The sequence below is a fragment of the Aphanomyces astaci genome (genome assembly GCF_000520075.1).
Source record: "Aphanomyces astaci strain APO3 unplaced genomic scaffold supercont1.79, whole genome shotgun sequence".
NCBI lineage: Eukaryota > Oomycota > Saprolegniomycetes > Saprolegniales > Verrucalvaceae > Aphanomyces > Aphanomyces astaci.
Genome location: NW_009798342.1, coordinates 63467 through 70000, shown reverse-complemented (window position 1 = coordinate 70000; position 6534 = coordinate 63467).

Sequence of the window (6534 nt, the reverse complement as noted above, 5' to 3'; positions counted from 1 at the left end):
ACCAGCCACTACATTGACAAGTATGGTGGTCGTCAATGTAGTGGTTGGTGCTGGCGTCGATTCGTGTTAAATTACACTGAGAATTCAGTGCACATTAATTCTAGTAGTACTATCAGTCCATAGTAGTACTATATACTTTGAACTTACCGGTACAGTTACTCAGAGTACTCTGTCACGGCGTCCCAACCCAAAACTCAATTAACCATGTGTGTGACTGACCATACGGGTACCTGATGACACGCCAGTAGCGTAAACAAACACATGATTATACTCCCTTGGGATCATCCCCAACGAATACTGGTGCTAGAAGCCTATGTGTTTTCTATGTGGTTTTCGTGAAAGTTCATGTGTATTTCGTTATTTAGTGTGTGATAAAAACGGGGTCTCGTTTTTATTGGAGCAACTCGTTCCGTGAACTACTACTGTACTAGTATTGCCGCAGAGCTGAGAACTCAGAAATAAATTTGTCATACTCTCATGCATAATCAAATACTATTCGTATAGTAGCAAACAATGACTCTGCGGGTAGATACATGACCATTCGCAACGTGCAACAATGCTCATCAATGAGAAATGACGCCGTTGATTCAACACATCAAAATGACAAATTCATAAGGTAACGAACGTTACAAGGACAATACGAGTCGTAGCGTTGCGCGTCAATAAATGGGATCTATCCAAGTGCTGTAATTCGCATTTTCATGGCTGTTAAACTATCACAACTTACGTACCATTTGCCCTTAAGGGGCTGGTCACGGAATGGTCACGGGATATTTCTGTATATTTATGTCCATATAAGAGGCTGGTCGCGGAAATAGCTAACGTTATGTTGATGAAATGTATGCAAGAAGTACAAGGGGATAGCTACGTGCTTATTGGTGTCACGCTGTGCCCTTATGTACGATTTAGCTAATGAGTTGTGACTACACTAGCCAGTAAAACTCTAACACGATTACCTTCGCAAAGATATAGGGCCAACGGCTTGTTTTACGCTAGCTATGATGGAGTCATATTACACTTACTGGGCTGCTTGACTATGAAGCAACAACCCAGTAATGCCCACTGAGTAAAACTCAACCACACCATTTAACCACGAGTGAAGCCCCATGTCTAACTCTACCTGAACATCCATGAGCAAAACCCCAAAACACCACAAGTGAAAAACTGCCTCCCCTACAGTACGTAGCATTCGCCGTTGGTACGATTAACGGTGTACAAAGTTGTATGCCTTCGTGTTTCACGTTAACGATAGGATGTACTTATCGTAGCAAGCAATTAGTCCCACCCACTTACTCAGGGACGTTTTAGGTCAATAGTACCAACGCTTCAACGATCTGCAGTTCATTTCGCGCGTCGTCGAGAATGATAGGAGTTGCTTTCAGTATTGGTCTTCCTTGAAATCGCTCTGGGTTTTGGGCATGATGCTTCAAGCGATCCACATTGAAGACATCGTGAAGCCTGCTCATGCTTCGTGGCAGCTTCAACCGCATCGCATTGGCGTTCACAACTTTTGTATCTTTAAAGGCCTAATCAATCGCGGCACGAGCTTTGCCTTTTCAGTATAGTTTTTGACTTGAGCATGCTTCAACGGAATGTTTCACGTCGCCAGCATCACATAATCGCCTTCCTTGAACTCTGCCAACGATCGGTTCTTGTCGTAGTAGTTCTTCTGTCGAGCTTGTGCTTTCTCGAGGTTGTCAAGCGCCATGCGCACGAGTTCCTTGCGGTGTTCCGCGAAGTTCTTCGCATACTCGCTCAGTGCCTCGATCTCGTTCAGCGCTGGGTTGCGTAACTTTCTTGCCGTGTCCACTTCAAATGGTGTGAACCACTTTGACGCTTGAACTAGGCCTTGATGTGCATACTCGATGGTTCCAAGATGTTCTGACCAGTCGTGACCCAAGTATGAGACTTGACATCTCAAAGCATTTCGAGGGTCCGATTGTATTATTTGGCGGCTCCATCACTTTGCGCTCAACCCGCCATTCTCATGCAATGCTTGACGCCCATGATCTTCATCAACGCTTGACAAAATTTACTCATGAACTTGCTGATGACAACTGCTGGAATACCATGGTGTCGCACGAATGCATCGAAGAATTCCTTTGCTGCTTGGAGAGCATCGACGTTCGACGTCGTTGCATAGTATGCTGGACGCTGTGACGTTTTGTCAACGCACGTCATGATCGCATCCTTTCCGTTCGAGACCGGTAAACCCGTGATCCAGTCCATCGAAACGGTGTGCCAACATTCCTCAGGCGATTCGATCGGAATCATTCTTCCATTCGCCTTGGCGCTGTTTGACTTGTATCGCGCACAAGTTTCACATGTCGCGACATAGAGCCTCACGTCTTCTTCAAGACCGCTCCATTAATACCATTGTGCAATGTGCAATTGCGTTCGCCGTACACCGGGATGAGCCATGGTGCTTGTGTCATGACTCTGCGAAATAATTTCGCCCTTGAGGTAGAAGAGTCCATCTTTCTTCTCGAACTTGTCTTCGTTCTCGAACTCCTTCGTCTTGGTGTATGCTCGCACGAAGCATGCTTTAAGTTGTCGTTCATCTTGATCGATGAAAACGAAAACTCCTCTACGTGGTTGATGACGAATTGATGCGGAACTTCGACTTCGACATTCGGCACATCGACTTCCTCCCCACGAGAAGGCAAGTTCATCATCAATTCCAAAGTGCGAATGTTCAAGCACTTGATCTCATACACTCGATCCTTCCATCGGTTAACACAACGATAGCGTTCGTAACACGTAGGGTCACACTCGTGCACAGCGCAGGTACTCGCTTGCATGATATTGCGCCTTGGAGGCGACAGTGCATCCGCAACAACATGTGTTTTGCCAGGACGATGGTACAACGTAAAGTCAAAACTGCTGAAGAAATCCAACCAGCGTGTTAACTTAGCTGTTAAAACTGGAGACTTCAAAAACCACTGGCAAGTCGCGTTGTCCATGAAGACATCAAAGTGTGACCCATAGACGTAGTGTCTCTCCACTTGGCTAGTGCCAACTTGATCGCATACAATTCTTTCTCATGCGATGGCCAATTGCACTCGGTGTCACTTAGCTTCTTCGACAAGAATGCAACCGGTCGATTTTCTACGTTCGCATCCAGTTGCGATAACACCGCTCCACAACAATAGCCCGAGGTGTCGGTCGTGAACATAAATGGCTGGTCAAAGTCCGGTAACTGCAACACTGGAGCTGGTTGCAACGCAGCCTTGAAGACCAAAAACGCCTTGTTGTGTTGGTCCGTCCATTCCCATGGAGCCTTCGCGAGCTCGCTGATCGGTGTATCAACTTGGCATAGTTCGCATGAACTTGGGGTAATACCCCGCCCCCGCCATGCCAAGAAACTTAAGAGCTCCTTGCGATTAGTTGGCGCGGCCCACTCTTCGATCGCTCGAACCTTGCTCGAATCGACTTGCAATCCATCACCGGAGATGGTGTGCCCCAGGAAGTTCACTTTATCGACTGCAAACACGCACTTGTCGAGTCGCGCATACTGCTTCTATTTGCACAAGACTTCCTGGATAACTCGCATATGTTCGACGTGTTCGTCCATGGTCTTCGAGTAGACACAAATGTCATCCAGGAACACAACAACGAATGGAAACTTGTCGAAATGATCTCAACAATTGCGACCATATCCCCGGCATACCCGCCATGCCCATCGGCGCAACGCACCATTGCAAGAGTTCCTTGTGCGTTCGAAATGCCGTGTACTTGCGAGCATGTGGGAGCACAAGTATTTGATGGTACCCCGATGCAAGATCAAGCTTCGAGGATATCTTGCATCCATGCATCTTGTTGAAGATGTCCTCAATGCTGGGTAGTACACCCAGGATGGCGTCAAAGTCCTAGTTTTTCAAGTCCCACTCTGTCATTACTGTGTCCTTGAATGACAACTTGTCGACCTTGATCGTTTCCATGACTTCTCGCGTATTAGCATAGGTGACCACACATTGTCATATGCAGCAATGCGCACTGACTTGTTGCGAATGACGTTGGTTCCCAACGCAACTCGACAAAGTGAATGCCTCGCTCCAGAATCCAGCAACACTTTCACGTCTTTGCCATTAACTACACCCGACTTAATCATCAACGCTGGTGACTTCTTTCCAGCTTCGGGTTCCACTTGAACAACCGTTCCCACAGTCCCCTTGTCGTCGTTTACTTCCTTGACGACTCAAACGAGATGTACTCAGCATCGTCGATCGACACTTGCTCATGGACTTCGAGGTTGTTCTGGTGGCTGGGTGGTGCCTGACCTGATATCTTCTTGGGCTTCCGACATTCTACCGCGATATGCACCAACCTCTGACAGTTGTAACAGCGAATACTGCTTTATGTCCTTCCTCCGACTACCTTGCATTTTGACAATTGTCCACTTCCATGTCTGCGGACACTTGCGACTCCAAGCGCGGCACATGTACTTCGCGCTGGACGCTTCCATAGTCCGTCCGATTCCATCGGGGGGACTTGTCGGGTTGCTTCATTGACGAGAGTGAATCGGAATGCGCACGTTCATACTCCAACGCCGCTTGATCGCTGCAGACAAGGTCATGCTTTGACGGTACTTCACTTCCTCACGGGTCTTCAATTTTAACCCTCAAATGAATAACTTCACCTTGTCGAGCTGACTAAGTCCTATAACCCCTTCTGCTGTAACGCAACCAGACGGTCATGTAGCAGCTTTTGCAGATCACTCGGTTCGAATTCTTCACGCAGACCGTGTTCGAACTCCGCGAGTGTCGTAAAATCATGTCCTTGTGACGCTAATTCTTGATGACATGCAGATGCTGCCCTTGGAGGTTCGCAACAACCATCGCTAGACAGCGTGCTTCAACCGCTTCGTCGGTTTAGCACTTCAAGTTCATCGCCGCAAATAACTTTTGGACTCGGTGGATGTACAACCCGATGCTCTCGTTCAAATGCCCATGGTACGCTGGCATTGAGAGTCCCTCGACACGCCTTTCAGTGTCCGTGTTTGGCTTCTACATGATCGCCGTTACTAAACACGCATATGAAGTAACGCTGCTTGCATGCCATGTTGCTCCTTGAGTTGATTCCCCTGTTGCGCTTGTTGTGCACTTGTGCCTGGGTTTGAGCCTCCAGTAGTTGTTGGATCATCTGCTGGTGGTGCTCCATAGTCCCAACTAGCCTCGCAAATTTTGATTGGAAAAAAGGTTTTATTACAGGCTCGCTAGGTAATCAACTAAGGCTTCCTTAGTGTCGACCTTCGGTTTCTTTGCTTCGATCTTCGGCCTCGCCAACAAATGCGCGTCAATCGCTTCGCTTACGTGTCCGGATGACAGACTCAAAATTGCTTGGACCTTGCTTGGTAAGTTCGTCGAGAGCGTACTTTATTCGGTTACTACTTAAGTCGCTGTCCTCGCTGCGTAGGTCTCGCTGGATAACCTTCTCGTTCGCCACTGCCGCTGCCGCTCGCTCCGCTCTTGACTTTCTCACTCGCTGCAGTCGCTTACTTTTTTGTCGGCAGTGACTCTTCACACGCACCAAATGTCCCTTTCCTAACGGTCGACTCTGCCCCTACCGACTCTGATATCGGATACTAAGGAGAGTACTGTCGTGGAAAAGAAACACGACACTAGTCCCTACGAAAGGTCGCCGTTGAACCTTTGCCTGAACTAGATGGAGTAACCTTACAACCTTCGAGCTATACCCCTCGGTTTATGTCCTTGCTGCCTAACTTGTACCAGGAAGTGCTACCAAATGTTGCGGTAGCGAGCTTCACAGAGTGAATTGGAAAGTGATGGGATTGTCGTCTTAAACTACTAACTACGAAAATGTATACTATACTAACTACATCAAGTAAATGTTTTTCTCTACGTCTTCTTCAACGGCCTTGCCCGTGAATGGTGAGACATCCTTTAGCTCGACAGCCTTGCCATCGTTTTGTAACGATGCGATAAGCTGTATTCTTGGTCGGCAACCTTGCCATCGTTACATAACTCCAATTGTTCGAATTGGTGTGTCAGTGAAGTTGTTGCTAATGCAGTTGTTTAACGCAATCATCGGAACAGAAACCCTTCGAGCCCCAGTCCAGTGGTCTTGGCAAGACCGGGTTCCAGCGAATTCACAGCGATGAACATGCCGTGTGGGTCGATGGACGATCGTTGTGTTCTCGGGATGCTGAGTCGAGGTCATACTTATTTTCGGGATATCAAAAGAGACTTTCAGCAAGTCCAAAATCTTGACTTTTCAGACTTAAACTTCGATTCAAACTTCGAAGCTTGCAGATTAATTGAGTTTGGATTATCATTTTTAAGACATTCCTCCGCGAGGGCCAACACTAGAACCACATGTTATGGAACCGCTTCGCCAATTGTAACGCGCCTGCTCGACCAGGGGCGGTGTGTAATCTTCGGTTTTTACTTCGCTCATCGCTTCATACCTCGTGCTTCGACCGATCTTCTTCGAAGTTCGGTCCTCGTCTTCGTACGCGGCCCTTGTTATCCGGATTCCCCAGGAGAGGGACGGATAAATCCTTGCGGAAATAAT